Source organism: Patella vulgata, chromosome 2, assembly GCF_932274485.2.
Source record: "Patella vulgata chromosome 2, xgPatVulg1.2, whole genome shotgun sequence".
Classification (NCBI taxonomy): domain Eukaryota; kingdom Metazoa; phylum Mollusca; class Gastropoda; family Patellidae; genus Patella; species Patella vulgata.
The window spans coordinates 62,300,960-62,321,475 of record NC_065880.2 but is presented as its reverse complement, the minus strand read 5'-3'; the positions used below and the strand labels follow the sequence as shown (position 1 = coordinate 62,321,475).

The following is a 20,516-nucleotide window of genomic DNA, read 5'->3' as shown; positions in this document are numbered from 1 at the left end:
CTACTAACATTCTAAATTTCACGAAAATCGCACAACTATTAAAGAAGTTGTCAAATTGGTAATAACTTCCGGTTCGGAATGACAGCGACGAATTTTCGAAATGCCAAAATCCGAAATTGCAGATTTGAAGTAAATGTTTCAAGATACTCAAAGAAAAAAGAATTAGTAAAATAGGTCAAATAGTCACAAAGTTACAGCATTGTAGGTCAAATGCATTCCTTCGTAAAATTCGGTGATTTCGGATTCGTAAAACGTTTTGAAAATATATTTAATCAACAGCCACCACCCATTTTTGGGGGGATAGGTAAAAGTTTCAGAACGATCCTATGGTTAGATTCTGAGAAATCCGATTTGTGGACAAAACACAAAAAAAAAATAACAATAACTAGATCTGCTAAGCAGATATTAAAGCTTTCATATTCACAGTCACTGTCACATGTCATAGAAATAATATGAACAGAAAAAAAAAATCATTATAATGAGTAAAAATTTGGTGAAGTTAATTCGATTTTTCACTGGTAAATAATTAAATAGACAAGTGGCATAACTTGACCCGCATCCCATCAGCTATCCTGAAAAATGCTGGAAAAATTAAACAAGTAAATTGTGTTTAGTACTGGGTTAATTAAGACAGGCATATGCCTTTGCTATACAGGATGACATGAGGGAAATTTAGCTTGGGAGGTGTAGGCCTGCAGCCAAAATTTCTAGCTAGCTTAGAAACACAACTCCGCTACACGGTCTTCCATAAAAGAAAAACTATACATTTTTGGAAAGCTTATGATGCCAGGAAGACAAAATCTGGGAGTTCCAAGCAAAATGTTTGCAATTTATTGATTTAGGGCCAGATGAAATTCGTCAAAATTGTCAAATAAATGCTATTTGTGTACTAACAATTCTGAAGTTGACATAAAATTAAATAGTTGGTAAAACACCTCATGCCTTCATCCTTGGCAATGAACAGTTTATTGGACAGATTTTGATGTAAATAAAAATGCTCAAAACACAAATGTCATGGGTGAATAAAGAATTGTGGAAATCCATTAACGGTAAAAAAGAATTATCTCCCTTTCTGTCAAATGCCTGTAATTGATAGACTATCAGGTCTTGTATGAATCATAAGACCAGGTGTGGGCAAACAAGCCCAATAATTATTTTGTTTGTTGGATCTCAGGGGCCTGTTAGGGTTGGTTGTTGGATGTTTGCTCAGAAATTATCGCTTGTATGGAACATGCTAGAGTCGATTTGTAGCATATTCTAGCCAGGGGATATGTTTGACAGTAGTTGAGTGATATGCTTTTGAAATAATGGAGATCAGTAGCACTTTATAAGCATTGAACCACATGATTTTTTTCCACTAAGATAAACATTCTAAACCCACATACATGTTCCCTTTCAATTAGCCACTACAGTATTTTTACAACTGTAATGTAGCTGTGAACTACTATTTCGGATATGATTAATGGTCAAATTACAAACATACATGTAGATATAAGTTAAAAAAAATAATTGTGTATCTGGGCTGGAATGAAGGGAAAGGTTAGAAAACAGGATGAACAGTTGTGAAATTATTTATTAAAGTGAAACAATCATTGAAAATCAAAATTAAACAGTTACTCTGCACATCAAATGTCATCAAAGTTAATGTTCATTATCATCATCACTGTTACTAAATGTATTAACATCAAATTCGGTCTCTTTAACAGTTTTTTTTTCATTTTCACATTGACTACACATGCACAGGTCTGTACAAGAAAGGGGGTTTGGGATGGCCTAGAGTGCCGCGCTTCGACCTCTAGCTGGTCGGTCACCTCTGGCTTGTGGCTGTGGCTTTGATCCCAGGTGTGAGCGTATGTGGCATGGAGATAGAGGCGTCTTCTCAACCTCGTGGGTTTCCTCCGGGCACTCCGGTTTCCTCTCACTGCTAAAGACCCATACGCGCAAGCGAATTATTGAAATAAAATTGAAATCGTATGTTAGTCCCAAAATGACCTAGTTTGTATTGAGTGGACGTTAAACCCCATTTCTCTCTCTCTCTCTCTGTACAAGACAACTTTGCTGGCCATTTATGATTATTTCTCTTATGACATCTTCACAGAATATATTGTATGTGGTTTAATATTCGACGGAGGGCTAGTCATCTTTGCTGAAAAATATAAATAAACATATACATGTACACAATTAAAACAAAATTCTGGAGCTTGGTTTACTCTCATTAATTTCGTACAACAGAGGAAAAAGACACTTACACAGGGGTTAACATCTTATTTTCATGCAGAAACCAGCTAATGAAGACAGGAAGGCATTAGCAGTACAAGGAGAGATAGAGAGGAGAATTGCGGTTTAACGTCCACTGGACAAAAACATAGTAATTTCAGGACTCACCCATGGTTCAGTTTTATTTGAATAATACCAGTGGCAAGAAGGCGGAGAATACAAATAAAAAAAACATCACAAATATTTACCTTTCTGATAACTGTCTAAGAAATTCAGTACATGTATATTGCCTATAACATTTTTGGTGATATCTGACCTCAATGGCCACACAATCTTGCCCTCTGATATGCCTTAAAATATCTTCATCCTCTTTCAATTCAGCAGCTTTCAACAGTTGGCCTACAAACAAATTTGCAAACAAATTATACACCATATAGCGTTGAATGTTGTTTGTGCTCAAGGGTGGGGGAGGGAATGTCACTTTGAGGCCTACATGTACATGTACCTGGCTGGTCAACTCTGGCATGCGGTTTAGTTCAGATCCTTTGTGTGAGCGGAAATGGTCTAGAGACAGATCGTCTTAGCAAGGCACCTACAAGTGGGCCAAGAAAATAAAAAACAAGTTAACTTCTCTATGTTTCATCCCTTGTGCAAGCAAATGTGCAACACTTTAACCAATGACTGTGCCAAATCAACAAATGGGGTAAAGGGCTTTAATGGCTAGCTTCATAACAATTTTACAGTGATTGCAGTAGCACTTCTGATTCCATTTACAACAAAAACAACAACACAATAATTAAAAACTGTAGGATGAATATATTTAATATTTATTAGTAATAATTATAAATTTAGTAAGTAACATAATATTAACATTAGGCCTACCTGAGCCTGTTTGGGTCTGAGTCTGTGTTAATACATCCTTCTTCCTATTTTCTCCAACAGTGACAAATCTGTCACGTTTTTTACATATAATACACACAACAGGCAGCACCGATTTACTCTTTCTTTTTGCTTCAGGAGCGTAATTTGTTTGGAGAGCTAGGTCCCAGATCGTCTACACTCCCGCTATTCCCTGGTTGGATTGTAGCCGGGGATTTTAATTTTTCTTTATCTATACGATTACGGGCAGACCCAATTCGGAATTTGTCTGTAAAAGGCCTGTAGCATGTTGGGTGAAATCCAGTATCGTTTGGCGCGTCGATAAATTCCTTGTTTGATTATATCACCCGAAGTCGCCTGTTCAGCTATCCATTTCGCTCGCCCATCAAGTTTTAGCCATTCATGGGCACATTCACGGAATTTATCCCAGCGAGATTTTGTAAATAATTGTTCTCGTTCCTTTCTAAATCCTTGGTAATGAATAATACAGCGTAAATTTGATTTACGTTACGACAAAGTCTAACACTGTAAGTACCAAATAGTCATACGAGATATGTGCATCTCATCAAATTCAGCTTATACCATACCCACAATAATGTTACGGAGTCAGTGAGTTCAAGTTAGACAATACGCTGACCTTCCACTGACCATGCTTATAATATAAAATCTGTCAATGACAGCTGATTCATTGTTTAGTTTTTTATATGATATATTTAATATCAATAATATATGTATATGCATGCTTTATTTTACTTTACACGACCTCTAAAAATGCCCCAAATCGTAAAAATACGACTTTTTGGATTTCGATCTCCTTTTTTCGGCTACCCCGGACATTTTCAAAAAATGATACAATGATTCACACAACAGGCCAGCTATTAGCCTCTCGATTGACAAGAGTTTCATCGCCCTCCATTCATTATAACCAATGTCATCGTGCCCTAAAGAATCAACAAATCAGCTTGCTTATCTCTGCTTACCCTAGGCAAAAAATGCTCATCTTTGAACTCAATCATGACATTGACCTAGTGAACGCCTACACCAAGTTTGAACATTCTAGCTTAATTAGAAGGAGAGTTCTTGTGTTCCAAAGTCCCGGCCCTTCAAATTGCTTCTATTTTTCATTTTCAATTCAAAATGGTGACCATCACGTGACCGAAATCAAAATTCTGATCCGATAGATTTTTAGACATTCCTTCCAGGATTCCGAAAATATGACGCCCGAGTCTGTAAGTAAAATAGCAAAAAAGCCTTTTTGATTTTTCACGTTTAAAGATGGTGGCACTTCCGGTTCGATCGACAAACTCCATATTTTGTGTACGAATCAGTAATTACTTGTCTAGTATCGAATATTTTTTTTAGGTCATTCTGACCTATATTTCGACGATTTTTTTGAAAACTTTGATCCTTAATTTCACCAAGGGGAGATAATTTAGAAAATTTCCAAGGACATCATTGAAGTCGCATTGGCAAGATCTACTCACATTCTAAATTTCACGAAAATCGCACAACTATTAAAGAAGTTGTCAAATTGGTAATAACTTCCGGTTCGAAATGACAGCGACGAATTTTCGAAATGCCAAAATCCGAAATTGCAGATTTGAAGTAAATGTTTCAAGATACTCAAAGAAAAAAGAATTAGTAAAATAGGTCAAATAGTCACAAAGTTACAGCATTGTAGGTCAAATGCATTCCTTCGTAAAATTCGGTGATTTCGGATTCGTAAAACGTTTTGAAAATATATTTAATCAACAGCCACCACCCATTTTTGGGGGGATAGGTAAAAGTTTCAGAACGATCCTATGGTTAGATTCTGAGAAATCCGATTTGTGGACAAAACACAAAAAAAAAATAACAATAATAATCTTAACAGAAACAATAAGCTTTCATATGTAATATGAAAGCTTAATAATCTTAACAGAAACAATAAGCTTTCATATGTAATATGAAAGCTTAATAATCTTAACAGAAACAATAAGCTTTCATATGTAATATGAAAGCTTAACTAGATTTGTCGTAACATACAAACGACTAGACAATGTTTCATAATTTAGTCATGTTCGCGTGGGTGGGTTGGCAGCAGAATTGATATGTACATGATAGTGACACGAGGAGGGGGGGGGAGCGGGGTGTACACAAATCACACAAATCAGAGCTTTGTAATACACGCATATACTTGATATACTAAATACACAAATGGCTGAATTTCGAGACATTTCTGGCACTCTTTTATCACATAATGAGAACACTGCATTAATTTCTATATATCAATAAAATATGCCTCAGACCCATTGTTTATTTTTAAATTTGAATTAGACTCGTAACAAAATATATTTTCTGGCAACAAATAGCATATAAATAAAACTAGATTTACTTTCTGATTATTTTTTTAAAATGAAATCATTCCAGGGCTTTTATTGACATTTCAGAAAATGTAGAGTTGGTCCCATGCACTTGAGGCCAAGGTCCTTGAAGTTGTACAGCTGCACCCGGTGACCGATATTTATTTAACGGGGAATAAGTGATAATTCATATTATAACAGTAAATAATTAAAATATCCCATAGGGATTATAATAATATGTATATCATGTAGGTGTGCATGTAGGTTAAAATTGTGACCTCTGTAAATAGGCCCGTTCCTTGCATTTAGTTTTAGAGTTAGGAGTGCTAAAATTGAGAGAGCGAAATGGGGTTGATCGACCACTCGACACAAACTAGGTCATTTCGGGACTAACGTATGGTTCAATTTTATTTCAATAATTCGCTTGCGCGTAGGGGTCTAGCAGTGGGGGGAAACCGGGTGATCCTGAAAAAATACACAGGTTGGACGGGCGACCTACTCCTTGTCACGTACGGAAAGATACCCCAGCAGTCAAAATAGGTCAAAATAGGCGATTTCGGTTTCTAGTGTCGATGCATCGTTACGGTCAGTTTAAAAAATTGTCTTTTAAGGATAATGTGTATAGTACCAATACCTATCACATACGGAAGAGGCGATAAAATCTCTTTGCATTTCCAATTTCAAAATTAATTAAAACCAATATTAAATTCCGAAAATCGTTTTTTTGCTAAAACTCTTTTCTTTTTAATGTGATCAAAATGGGGGTAAAGCACAGAGTCAGGGGTGGTAATGGGCGTATTGTGTCCTAATTTCATGGTTTTCGGACAATCGGTGCCGGTGTCACGGCGAAATTCCACTTTTTTCCCCTCATGGAAGCCGTAAATTGACGCAAGGGGTAGGGTCGCCTGTCCAACCTTGTGGGTTTTCTCCGGGTCCTCCGGTTTCCTCCCACTGCTAAAGACCCCTACGCGCAAGCGAATTATTGAAATAAAATTAAACCATATGTTGGTCCCGAAATGACCTAGTTTGTGTCGAGTGGACGTTAAACCCCATTTCTCTCTCTCTCTCTCTCTCTCTCTCTCTCTCTCTCTCCGTAAATTGACTTGAGGCCAGTGTCCTTTAAGTTGTACAGCGGCACCAGGTGACCGATATTTATTTAACGGGGAATAAGTGATAATTCATATTATAGCAGTAAATAATTAAAATATTTCATAGGGATTATAATAATATATCATGTCTGGGTATTACAGGGTTAAAACCAATATTAAATTCCGAAAATCGTTTTTTTGCTAAAACTTTTTTTTTTTAATGGGATCAAAATGGGGGTAAAGCACAGAGTCCGGGGTGGTAATGGGCGTATTGTGTCCAAATTTCATGGTTTTCGGACAATCGGTGCCGGTGTCACGGCGAAATTCCACTTTTTTCCCCTCATGGAAGCCGTAAATTGACTTAGAAAAAAAAACGACGAAAGGCAGGTGACAAGAACAAACGACTTGAACGAATGCAGGTATCACCTTGAAATTTTCAGGGTGCCTAGGTACCAACGTGAAAAGTTGCTCGCCGGAATTTAGTACTCATGGTACCGTTGGTTCCTGTGTAGCGCATGCGCGAAATCAAAACCAGCTAAACTCGAAAACAACCTTGTCGGCACGGAAAACATCAAAGGAGAAATTCGAATTTTTGAAATATTCAAATACCAAACATTCGACCATGATCCAGTCTATCCTCAAATGTATTAATTTCGGTAATAGGAGACAGATTCTCTAAGCCACGACCAATTGTGTATGTTTTCAAGCCCATAAATGTGGATTTTTCACTAATTTTCATTTTCATTTCAAAATGGCGTCCATCAGTTGACCTAAATCAAAATTCTAAACCGTTAGATTTTTAGGCTTTCCTTCAAGCATTCAGAAAATGTAACTCTTATGTCTTTAAGTAAAATATTGCAAAAGCCGTATGGACTTTTCACATTTTGAGATGGTGGCACTTCCGGTTTGCTCGACAAACTCCATATTTTGTGTACTCATCAGTACTGTCTTAGCTAGTACAGAAAAAAAATTTAAAGGCAATCTGACCTATATTTCGTCGATTTTTTTGAAAACTTTGATCGTTAATTTCACCAAGGCGAGATAATTTAGAAAATTTCCAAGGACATCATTGAAGTCGCATTGGCAAGATCTACTAACATTCTAAATGTCACGAAAATCGCACAACTATTAAAGAAGTTGTCAAATTGGTAATAACTTCCGGTTCGAAATGACAGCGACGAATTTTCGAAATGCCAAAATCCGAAATTGCAGATTTGAAGTAAATGTTTCAAGATACTCAAAGAAAAAAGAATTAGTAAAATAGGTCAAATAGTCACAGAGTTACAGCATTGTAGGTCAAATGCATTCCTTCGTAAAATTCGGTGATTTCGGATTCGTAAAACGTTTTGAAAATATATTTAATCAACAGCCACCACCCATTTTTGGGGGGATAGGTAAAAGTTTCAGAACGATCCTATGGTTAGATTCTGAGAAATCCGATTTGTGGACAAAACACAAAAAAAAAATAACAATAATAATCTTAACAGAAACAATAAGCTTTCATATGTAATATGAAAGCTTAACTAGATCTGCATAGCAGATATGAAAGCTTTCATATTAACTGCAATGGGGGTTATTAGAATCTATTGAAACAATAAGTATAAATGTCATCAGGTATCTGAAAAGTTACATTTACCTTATGAACAAAATGGGAAAAATACAAAACAAAAATTGTCGACTTGTGGCTACCATCCAAGGCATATTTAGAAAACCGTATATTATATACAGAGTACGCAGGACAGGAATTAGTTGTGCTTGCCTTTAGTTTTAGCGTTAGGTGTGATTTTCAAAGGATTCAATCGGAAATCGCTGAAAATCAATTGGCTTCTTCATCTCATGACCTTAAACACTGTATAAATTTAAAGTCAATCGGATATTGAATTTAGCCTCTAGAGCGTCCACAAGATTTTTTAAAGTGATCAAGGGCAATAACTCTGACGGTAATTATCGGAAATGGCTGTAAATATCAGATATCGCTGAAAATCAATACTGTAGGCATCTTCGTGTCATGACCTTAAACACTGCGCATAAATTGAAAGTCAATCGGATATTAACTTTGGCCTCTAGAGCGTCCACAAGATATTTTGAAGTGATCAGGGCCACATCTCTGGCAGTAAATATTAGATATCGCTGAAAATCAATCGCCTACTTCGTCTCATGACCTTAACCACTGTGTATAAATTTAAAGTCAATCGGACATTAGCTTTGGCCTCTAGAGCATCCACAAGATTTATTTTAAGTGATGAAGGGCCATAACTCTGACAGTAATTATCGGAAATCGCTGAAAAGCAATTGGCTTCTTCATCTCATGACCTTAAACACTGTGTATAAATTTAAAGTCAATCGGATATTGAATTTAACCTCTAGAGCGTGCACAAGATTTTTTGAAGTGGTCAAGGACCATAATTCTGACAGTAATTATCGGAAATCGCTTAAAATCAGTAGGCTTCTTCCTCTCATGACCTTAAACACTGTGTATAAATTTAAAGTAATCGGATATTAACTTTAGCCGTCCGGACGGCGGCGACGACAATATACGACCACATTTCAATGTGGGCGTATAAAAATTAACCGATGGCATATAATATTTAATGTATGATAAAGACAAAATAGTCGATTTCGGTTTCTGGTGTTGCGCTCATTTTAAAAAAAAATGTCTTTTACGGATAATGTGTATAGTACTAATAGCAATCACATACGGAGGAGGCGATAAGATCCCTTTGCATTTGGAATTTCAAAATTAATTAAAACCAAATTTAAATTCCGAAAATCGGTTGTTTATTTTTTGCTGAAACTCCTTTTTTTAATCTGATCAAAATGGGAGTAAGTCACAGAGTGGTAATGGGCGTATTGTGTCCAAATTTCATGGTTTTGGGACAATCGGTGCCGGTGTCGTGGCGAAATTCCACTTTTTTCGCCATTACAGAAGCCGTAAATGGCGGAAAAAACGAACGGCAGGAACCGTGTCAAGAACAAACGACCTGAACGAATACAGGTATCGCCTTGAAGTTTTCAGTGCACCTAGGTACCAACGTGAAAAGTTCCTCGCCGTAATTTGGTAGTCAACGTACCTTTGGTTCCAGCGTGGCACATGCGCGAAGTAAAAAGAAATTACGGTCGATTTTGGGATTTTGGGTATATTTCGGAGTGGTTTGGTAGATGACGGTGGATCAGAGACTCAGATTGATCTAACATGGCGATCATAACACAACATGATAATCACTTTGAAGTATGAGTAAATTTTCGCGACCGGGTTGATTTGCTCTGTCCAGGCAACGTTCCTGTGGTCCGATTGCCTTCAAATTTGCACAGAATGTACCTTGGGGTCTTAGTTATCACATATTAAAAATAGAAGAGTGTTGGATTCCGAGAACGTTCAAAATAAATTAAAAACCCACCCCCAACAATCAAAGGTTTTTTGCTTAAAAAATTGCCGTATTTTATCGAATTTTTATTGTTCTTGATATCTGAGGATTTTCCCAATTTAATATGTGATAAATATCATCGCGGCGCAGCCAACCGCTAGAAATTCCAGAGATTTGGACCACCGGAAGGATGCCTCAGCAGTCAAAAAAGGTCAAAATAGGCGATTTCGGTTTCTAGTGTCGATACATCGCTACGGTCATTTTAAAAAATTGTCTTTTAAGGATAATGTGTATAGTACCAATACCTATCACATACGGAAGAGGCGATAAAATCTCTTTGCATTTGCAATTTCAAAATTAATTAAAACCAATATTAAATTCCGAAAATCGTTTTTTTGCTAAAATGGGAGTAAGGCACAGAGTCCGGGGTGGTAATGGGCGTATTGTGTCAAAATTTCATGGTTTTCGGACAATCGGTGCCGGTGTCACGGCGAAATTCCACTTTTTTCCCCTCATGGAAGCCGTAAATTGACTTGAAGCCAGGGTCCTTGAAGTTGTACAGCTGCACCCGGTGACCGATATTTATTTAACGGGGAATAAGTGATAATTCATATTATAGCAGTAAATAATTTAAATATTACATAGGGATTATAATAATATGTATATCTTGTCTGGGTACAGGGTTAAAACCAATATTAAATTCCGAAAATCGTTTTTTTGCTAAAACTCTTTTTTTTTTAATGGGATCAAAATGGGGGTAAGGCACAGAGTCCGGGGTGGTAATGGGCGTATTGTGTCCAAATTTTTATGATATATTTAATATCAATAATATATGTATATGCATGCTTTATTTTACTTTACACGACCTCTAAAAATGCCCCAAATCGTAAAAATACGACTTTTTGGATTTCGATCTCCTTTTTTCGGCTACCCCGGACATTTTCAAAAAATGATACAATGATTTCACACAACAGGCCAGCTATTAGCCTCTCGATTGACAAGAGTTTCATCGCCCTCCATTCATTATAACCAATGTCATCGTGCCCTAAAGAATCAACAAATCAGCTTGCTTATCTCTGCTTACCCTAGGCAAAAAATGCTCATCTTTGAACTCAATCATGACATTGACCTAGTGAACGCCTACACCAAGTTTGAACATTCTAGCTTAATTAGAAGGAGAGTTCTTGTGTTCCAAAGTCCCGGCCCTTCAAATTGCTTCTATTTTTCATTTTCAATTCAAAATGGTGACCATCACGTGACCGAAATCAAAATTCTGATCCGATAGATTTTTAGGCATTCCTTCCAGGATTCCGAAAATATGACGACCGAGTCTGTAAGTAAAATAGCAAAAAAGCCTTTTTGATTTTTCACGTTTAAAGATGGTGGCACTTCCGGTTCGATCGACAAACTCCATATTTTGTGTACGAATCAGTAATTACTTGTCTAGTATCAAATTTTTTTTTTAGGTCATTCTGACCTATATTTCGACGATTTTTTTGAAAACTTTGATCCTTAATTTCACCAAGGGGAGATAATTTAGAAAATTTACAAGGACATCATTGAAGTCGCATTGGCAAGATCTAATAACATTCTAAATTTCACGAAAATCACACAACTATTAAAGAAGTTGTCAAATTGGTAATAACTTCCGGTTCGAAATGACAGCGACGAATTTTCGAAATGCCAAAATCCGAAATTGCAGATTTGAAGTAAATGTTTCAAGATACTCAAAGAAAAAAGAATTAGTAAAATAGGTCAAATAGTCACAAAGTTACAGCATTGTAGGTCAAATGCATTCCTTCGTAAAATTCGGTGATTTCGGATTCGTAAAACGTTTTGAAAATATATTTAATCAACAGCCACCACCCATTTTTGGGGGGATAGGTAAAAGTTTCAGAGCGATCCTATGGTTAGATTCTGAGAAATCCGATTTGTGGACAAAACACAAAAAAAAAATAACAATAATAATCTTAACAGAAACAATAAGCTTTCATATGTAATATGAAAGCTTAATAATCTTAACAGAAACAATAAGCTTTCATATGTAATATGAAAGCTTAATAATATTAATCTTAGTAATAACAATAGTCTTTCACCGAAGGTGAAAGCCTACTAATAATAATATTAATCTTAGTAATAACAATAGTCTTTCACCGAAGGTGAAAGCCTAATAATATTAATCTTAGTAATAACAATAGCCTTTCACCGAAGGTGAAAGCCTAATAATAATAATATTAATCTTAGTAATAACAATAGCCTTTCACCGAAGGTGAAAGCCTAATAATAATATTAATCTTAGTAATAACAATAGTAATATTAATAATATTAATCTTAGTAATAACAATAGTCTTTCACCGAAGGTGAAAGCTTAATAATATTAATCTTAGTAATAACAATAGCCTTTAAGCCTAACAAGAATAATCTTAGTAATAACAATAGTCTTTCACCGAAGGTGAAAGCCTAATAAGAATAATCTTAGTAATAACAATAGTCTTTCACCGAAGGTGAAAGCCTAATTAATCTTAGTAATAACAATAGTCTTTCACCGAAAGGTGAAAGCCTAATAATAATTTTAGTAAAAACAATAGTCTTTTAAGTCTGAAAGCCTAATAATAATTTTAGTAAAAACAATAAAGTCTGAAAGCCTAATAATGTACAGTTTTCGTGTAGGTTTCTATCCCCCCCGTCAAAACACATAACGCACACCCCAAATCTTTATTCTGGCCACGTCGACGCCATATTCTGGTCCTGGAATCTGCAGTTGATACGCATTACCGACTCTCATCTGTGAAAAGAACAATTTTCTATTGCCTGTGTCGCCAGTTCTGGTGTTGTTGGGCAAACTGTAAATATTCACGTCGATGGCGAGGGGTGGGGATCGGTCCGCGGTAAGGTCTACGGCAATGGATGTTCTATCTGGTGAGACGTCGACGCACTGTATCGGTACTGATGGGTCTTCCATGTGTTCCCACTGTCTGATATGTTGTCTCAGATGCCTGTGTGAGGGGATTCTGCACGTGCTTTCGCACAACATGGCGGTCTTGTCGCCTTGTAGTAACCCTTGCTTTACCAGCGCGAAAGCATTGCTGAAGCCTGTAGATGGTACGAACATTGACCTGGAAGTGATTGGCAACGGTTTGGGCAGTGTGGCCAGCTTTCCGTTAATATAAAAATACGGAACATCCTAATCGAGAGACGAGCGCAAGGTATCACAAACCGTTACTCGTCAGTGATTGGACCAGTTTAAGGCTTTCAGATGTAAGCTTGCGGTACTATCAGGTATGTAAACTCTGCCATAGGGACAAACCGGCTTACACTAGCCAACCAGTTATACTATCCGGATTTCAGCGTGCTTGATTACCAGATAATACAACCTATACACACGGAGCGTTAAAACATATTTTTTATACTTACAATCTGATTAACGTATGACGAATAACAATACACTTTATACATCTTCTAAAAAATGAAAATTAGATATACATGATATGTAATATATCAAAGTTTACAAAATATGACTCTTCATAATATGGTTAATAAATTGATATGAATACTATAACATGCTAATTATTAGGAATGATTACATATGTATACGATTACTTATCGTTGCATTTGCAAACAGAAATAATCCGTAAATTCCGGGTCATTCTACCGTTTATCCCGTTACATAACAGAATTAAGTCCATTATAGAATGGAATAAACATTTTATCCCTAAATTTCACGGAAAGTCCTGGTCATTCCACCGTTTATTCCGTAAAATAACAGAATCAAGCCATTAAAGAAGTTAATATAACATTTGAAGAAATAATCCACACTTTTAACACAATTTCTCCCAAAAAAAGCCACGGATTAACAGAAAAAAGTGTTAAACTACGGAATTCGGCCACATAAAAAATGGATATTTTTTACAGTAAAGTTAGTGAACCAAAAACTACGCGTTCTATCTCTCCGAATACGTTTTTCTCTGGTTGAGAAACTTTAAAATGAATTTTCCTAGAAAATAGGATTTATTTTTAGGCGTCATTCAAAAAGTTCCATAAACACAACAATTATTTAGCTTTCTAGCCATAAACATTACACAGACAATTTTTGGTTACATTTGCAGCTACCGTATCCATATGAAAAGTCAAGGGGAAGAACCGGCAATACTATATACCCGAAAACCCCGGAAAACAACCGGAAAACACCATTTTATACTGAATACCGGAAACACCGGAAAACACACTAAATACCGGAAAATACCCTAAATAGGTAACCCGGAGACTAGCACCCTAAATAGGTAACCGGGAGCCTGGTCAGGTTTAATTTGGGGGAGAGGTTAAATCTCCACATAAGCACTGACCTAGGATGATGAAAAGTTAGTTCGTGATATTTCCTAGTTTTATTAAAATACATACAAGGTCCATACTATATACCTGAAAACACCGGAAACCACCGGAAAACACCGGAAAACAACCGGAAACACCATTTTATACTGAATACCGGAAAACACCGGAAAAACACTAAATACCGGAAAACATCCTAAATACCGGAAAACATCCTAAATACCGGAAAACACCCTAAATAGGTAACCCGGAGTCTGGTCCTCTGTGTGCGGTTTTGGACCAAGTGAGCGCCGATGAAGGAAGGTCAAGGTCATTACGATGTTCGTTTTACAAATAGCCCCCCCCCCCCCCCCGATTTTTTTTCTCCAAAATTTTTTTGATGCCTATTATGTTTTGAATGTTTTAAAAGACGCAATCAGTCTACCTCCATCATTGACCATATTTTATTTTGTATTTTAATTTTAGTTTTCAGTAAATTTCAGTAGATTTAAGTGTTTTAGTATTTCAGTAGATTAAACACTGCCCTCGGAGGGCCCCATTATATGCCGGTTGCGCCGGTCTCCTGATTCTTACCAATAACGCTGGCATCAGGGTGGTACGAATTAGTGGAAGGCACCGACTAGGCCAACTCCTCCCTAGGTAACAAAAATCGCATCATAAAACAGCAAGTATCATCAAAAGCGAGTTAATAAATCTCTGAATAGTTCGAGTTGAAGTTCCAGGTTTAACCGCTATGTGTCCTAATCACCAAACGAAATGGATGCCACGCAATTCTCGGACAGGCTGTAATCTGAAAAGTGTCTATCCTTTCCAAGAGCTATCCATCTCGTTGGAAGTGCTAAAAATCTACTTGTTTCTGAGCTTACTTTCATTCCAGGGTCAAATATAATCACTTGAACCATAATAATACTCAACATATTCCATCATATTCCGAGGGCCGCACACAGGATTTTTTCTGGATTACTTTTCGAGCTTTTTTCCCCAACTTGTTGACCAGTTTTCCTTGAGAAAACCTCAACTTTCGCCCACTTGTCCATGAGAAAACTACATATTCTATCTTACTGCATTGACGTGAAGTGGTAAGCTGGACGTCTGTGAAAAGGGTTGATCGATAAATTTTCAAGGAAGCAATTGTTGTTTTTGTTTGTGAAATAGAGGACTCTAGCCGATGAGGCTACTTTCCCCCCGAGAACCTCAGGCAACCAATTTGTTTTATGTACTACTATCGTAATAAAACATTACTATGTTAACCACTTCCTGGTGTTTTCCGGTTGTTTTCCGGTGTTTTCCGGTTGTTTTCCGGTGTTTTCCGGTATATAGTATTGCCGTACATACAATACATTAGATTTATATACAAAGGCGATTTCACTGTTTTTTGATGGTCTTCCTCGGATGGCGCTTCTGGTATTCTGGTATTATTGTTTCTGAAGAAAAAAGAAAAAATTTGAGGCTCTCGGGAGAGAGCCACATTAGTGTGTTTCCTACTACGGATTGGATTTTCTAAAAAATCGTGTTTGTTCCACATCACCGGGTTAGGGCTATGGATTCTTATATCTAGTTGATTTTTATTAATACTAATGGTTAGGGATAGGATGATATATGATTTGTTTTGGGTTGGGGTGGAGACTGGTTTTATTTAATCTAATTTACTGTGCACTAGGATGTCGTTCAGATTTTTATTTTTAGAATATGCAATTATAAGTTTCTGTGTGAATATTTCCGGGTGATTTTCTTGGAGATCAGTATAGTGTTTTCGGATGATTTTGGATGCACTTGCTGCTGTTGCGCCAAATGGAACTACAAAAGGGACTATTGCGCTAGCCGTATGAATATTCAAACCTAGGGGGGCTGTTGTGTTCAATTTGTCAATCCAGAATTTTTCTCTTGTTAGCCTAAACGTTTTAATTTCTTCTGTAGTTTGAAAGTTGCTCTTGGTCTTTTCTATTGGCGTGACAATGAGATCAGAAATATCATGATTTGGTTGGTTGAAATGAATTGAGACCGGTTTGTCTTTTTTGGTGACTGTGTCTGATCGGTGACCGTTAATTCTTTCCCTAAGTGCATTTTGAGTCTCCCCCACGTATTGCTTGTCACATTGTCTGCATGAAATTAGATAAATTATGTTCGAACTATTGCATGAAAGTTGGTCTAATATTGGGAATTGCGTGCCAGATGTTTTGTTATGGAAATGGTCGGATATGTTTAAGATTTTGCATGTTTGACATCTTGGATGGCCACAAGTTTTGGTTTTAACTGCTGATTGCATATTATTTGTTTCTTTGGCGGCAAGCTCAGCTAGAGTGTTATTTTTTATACGTCGTAGATAGCGTTTGGAGTATCCCCTTTCTCTTAGTTTGCTAAATACCAGCGTACATGCTGACTCAAAGTCGGTCTTCTGAGTACATATCCTATGAAAACGGAGAATCTGAGATTTTATGATGCCAGAGAAGGTATGTTGGGGGGAAAAGAGCTCTTGAACAATAGTTGATGTGTATCTGTTTCTTTGAAAAATACTTTAGTTTCTAGTTGGCCAGTGTTTTTGGTGTTGCTACTTTTAAAGACGGTGATGTCAAAAAAATCTATGCTGTTATGACTTACATTTGCGGTTAATTTGACAGATGAATGATGATTGTTCAAAATGTTGAAAAACGTCCAAAATTCGTCTAGTGTGTACGTCCAGACTATGAAAACGCTTGAATAACACTCTGGTTTATATACCGACTATACGTCTACTAATGAATTTTCCACTGCTAGGGGATACTTTACAATCCATTATTCTATTAGTGCATAGTGATCGTTTTGAATTAAATCCTGAATTATCCCCATTAAAGATGCACGAACCACTTCATATGTGAAACCCGAATAACGAGGTGAAAAACAAATAACAAACAGCTCGTTATTCGTTATTCACCGCTTGAATAACAATCTGGTTTATTTATCGACTATACGTTATTTAATATGCTTTCTACTGCTAGGGGATACTTTGCAATCCATTGTTCTATTCTCCTTGAGTGGCATTTAGCGATTGAACACATTAAAAAACACAACACAGTTTATATGGAAATACAATCACTGGTTTATAAGTATAGCACGACGTTTCGACAAGTATTCTCTTATCTATGGCTTCTTTTTTTGTTTTACTATAAATATCACCTTTTAGTTTAACTAAATATCATTTGTGCTTGATAACGATAAGAGAATACTTGTCGAAACGTCGTGCTATACTTATAAACCAGTGATTGTATTTCCATATAAACTGTGTTGTGTTTTTTTCATTGTTCTATTGTTGTTTAATGATCGTTTAGAATTAAATCCGGAAATATCTTCATTAAAGATACATGAACACCTTATATTTCTACTGCCAGGGGATACTTTACAATCCATTATTCTATCGTTGTATAGTGATCGTTTTGAATTAAATCCTGAATTATCCACATTAAAGATGCATAAACCACTTCATATGTGAATCCCGAATAACTACGTGAAAAACGAAAATAAAACAGCTCTTTATTCGTTATTCACCGCTTGAATACCAATCTGGTTTATTTATCGACTATACGTTATTTAATATGTTTCTACTGCTAGGGGATACTTTGCAATCCAACGAATAACAAACAGCTCGTTATTCATTATTCACCGCTTGAATAACAATCTGGTTTATTTACCGACTATACGTCATTTAATATGTTTTCTACTGCTAGGGGATACTTTGAAATCCATTATTCTATTGTTGTATTGTGATCGTTTTGAATTAAATTCTGAATTATCCTCATTAATTATGCATGAACCCCTTCATATGTGAATCCCGAATAACGAGGTGAAAAACGAATAACAAACAGCTCGTTATTCGCTGCTTGAATAAAAATGTGGACTGTTTTCGTCTAGAAGTCGTTTTACTGTCTTTTATGCTACTGTGGGATACTTGACATCCATCATTCTAGTCATGGCTAGCTGCATATTTGAATCACGAATAAAAAGCTGAATAACGAATAAGGAGGAGGATCCACCTCGTTATTCGCGAATAACGAGTTGATCCACCTCGTTATTCGATATTCGTTATTTTTGAATAACGAATAACGAAAAACGATCCAACTTCACACTGCCGTTTAATACGAATTATAATTACCAGTACAACAACTGACTTTCACTTTTCAGCCAAATGAGGTTAAATAAAGGCTAAGATTGACGTATTTGTCTGGGAGGCCATTTCAGAAGGGCCTTGGTTCGATGTGACTCCGATCGTTTTTAACAGAAATTGATTGTTTCACAGAAAGCTTATACAATTTGCTACCAGATGGTGCCATTAAATGGGGCTCTTCATATCATGCGCGTCTTCAAATTAGGAATTTGTATTTCAAAAGCCAGGGTCAGTCTTTATACGTTCACATGTGGTCGTATATTGTCGCCACCCCGTCCATCCGTCCGCCGTATGCATACCCAAATGCTTCACACCACTTGTTTTTAAAAAATCTGTTAAAAACTGTAACCTCTATCGCGTTAAAAAAAGGGTTTCGGCAAATCTCAAAGTGAATCGAGATTCGTCACTAAAGACAACCGAATTCCACTGTCTTTGAGTAAATCTTATGTGTCTTGTGGCCCACACAAGTCGGTTACAGCGATGAGCGGTGTCAATATTGGTCCATTATAGGGCCTCTGAGCTCGAAGACCAGCAGCCTGCAAAGGATTTCGAACAATTTGTGCAGTTAACCTTCCACGAAACATCTGTCTACTTGTGGAGGTTGCAGTGACAAATCTGTTTCTAAGAAGACGTAATCGCATTGCTTGATCTTCCTGGAGTGACGTCACACGTGGCGCTCCCGCCCTTGGGCGGTCGGCAATAGTTCTAGTTTGAAGCACTCTCATTCTAAGATTAATTATTGTCTGGCGTGAACAATTAAAGGCTCTTGCAACAGACTGACCAGCATAGAGCCTACCTATAGCACGTAGACGTTCTACATTTGAAAGGCGCGGCATTTTCTAACAAATTAACAATTTTAATTTGTTTTTCCAGTTCAAGTTACGTGTGCGTGTTCAGTTTAAGCAAACTTGCATCGATTGACCTCACGAGTTTGTGGTGCACGTATTTTTCAGGTTTTTCATCTTTATATGCTCAAAAGTCAGGTGATCCACGTGACTTTACAATTTTATGAAATTAAAGGCTTCTTACTACTTACTATCGTTAGAAACACTTTAAAATTTATTTGACTTACCAGAAAAAAAAATTTGTTGAAATTCATCAGTGTCAAGTTTCGAGCGATTTTTCTTATTGTATATGTTTGCTCGATTCTCCTTTGTTGTATGGTGACTTATTGTATGCCAGGTTGATTTCCGTTTATGTCGTCACGATGTTCCGGTTCGAGAGAGAGAGAGAGAGAGAGAGAGTTTAACGTCCACTCGACACAAACTAGGTCATTTCGGGACTAACATATGGTTCAATTTTATTTCCATAATTCGCTTGCGCGTAGGGGTCTTTAGCAGTGGGAGGAAACCGGAGGACCCGGAGAAACCCCACGAGGCTGGACAGGCGACCCTATTCCTTGTCACGTTCAACCGGGGAATCGAAACCACGCCAGTTGACTCAATGATACAGCGCACACGTGCTAACCATTCAGCCATCAAACCCCCCGTTCCAGTTCGATGTAATCTTATTGAAGAAATGTTTTAAGAGAAATGTTTTGCAAGATTTGTATTTGGAGATTTGTATTTAGAAAATTGATGTCTATGATGAAATGTAAATGTAGATTTTTTTTTTGATTTACTAAAATAAATTCTATCTTTAATTAAAATTAAAGTAGATAAAGTAGATAAACAAAAGAGACACTAACACTGTTTTCATAGTCAGATATAATTAGACCAACGTTTCGAAGAGGGGCTATACTATATAGCGGAAAACACCGGAAAACAACCGGAAAACACCGGAAAACACCATGTTATACTGAATACCGGAAACCACCGGAAAAACACTAAATACCGGAAACCACACTAAATACCGGAAACCACCCTAAATAAGTAACCCGAAGCCTGGTCCTCTGTGTGCGGTTTTGGACCAAGTGAGCGCCGATGAAGGAAGGTCAAGGTCATTACGATATTCGTTTTACAAATAGCCCCCCACCCCCAAAAAAAAATTTCCGATTTTTTTTTCTCCCAAAATTTTTTGACGAAAAAAAATTTCTGTCACAAAAAAAAATCGAATTTTTCCGAAAAATTGGTTTTACAAAAAAACATTCCGTAGCATGCCAACACCCATCCTACCTTAAAGACACTAACGATTTCATTCAGAAAATCAAACAGTTAAGAGT

The 20,516-nt window shown here is 36.7% G+C and overlaps 1 long non-coding RNA gene across 1 annotated transcript; it reads right to left on the bottom strand.

Annotated features, from left to right (window-relative positions):
- Positions 1-1,556: 1,556 nt before the first annotated feature.
- On the bottom strand, positions 1,557-3,672 carry LOC130010850 (uncharacterized). Its single transcript, XR_008786122.1, has 3 exons — positions 3,100-3,672; positions 2,466-2,616; positions 1,557-2,146 (listed from the first exon to the last, which is right to left on the bottom strand). It is a non-coding gene; the product is annotated as an uncharacterized LOC130010850 (long non-coding RNA).
- Between the last annotated feature and the right edge of the window lie 16,844 nt (positions 3,673-20,516).